Source organism: Penaeus monodon, chromosome 24 (genome assembly GCF_015228065.2).
Source record: "Penaeus monodon isolate SGIC_2016 chromosome 24, NSTDA_Pmon_1, whole genome shotgun sequence".
Taxonomy (NCBI): domain Eukaryota; kingdom Metazoa; phylum Arthropoda; class Malacostraca; order Decapoda; family Penaeidae; genus Penaeus; species Penaeus monodon.
The window spans coordinates 5,387,644-5,387,860 of NC_051409.1; the positions used below are offsets into that span (position 1 = coordinate 5,387,644).

Genomic DNA, 217 nt, shown 5'->3' on the forward strand with positions numbered 1-217 from the left:
TGATACTGCAGTGGTACTTTTTTCAATTTCGTTTTACGCAAGAGAACTTTTTATGTTTCAGTAAAAGAAAAGGGGGGGGGGGGGAAGTGGTAGAGAAATGTTGGGATTCTGGATAAGACAGATTAACCCCAATAATATTTATTCAGCCTTTTTTTTTTTAAATCTAATAAACATAAAGTAATTTTACTCTTTTATTTCCGTTTTTTCTTTCTTTCTC

General features: G+C 31.8%; 1 protein-coding gene across 1 annotated transcript in view; it reads right to left on the minus strand.

The window, feature by feature from the left end:
* The window catches only part of LOC119588820 (basic proline-rich protein-like), an 80,069-nt gene that overhangs the window by 2,286 nt on the left and 77,566 nt on the right, over positions 1-217 (minus strand). The gene's annotated exons all lie outside the window — the stretch shown is intronic.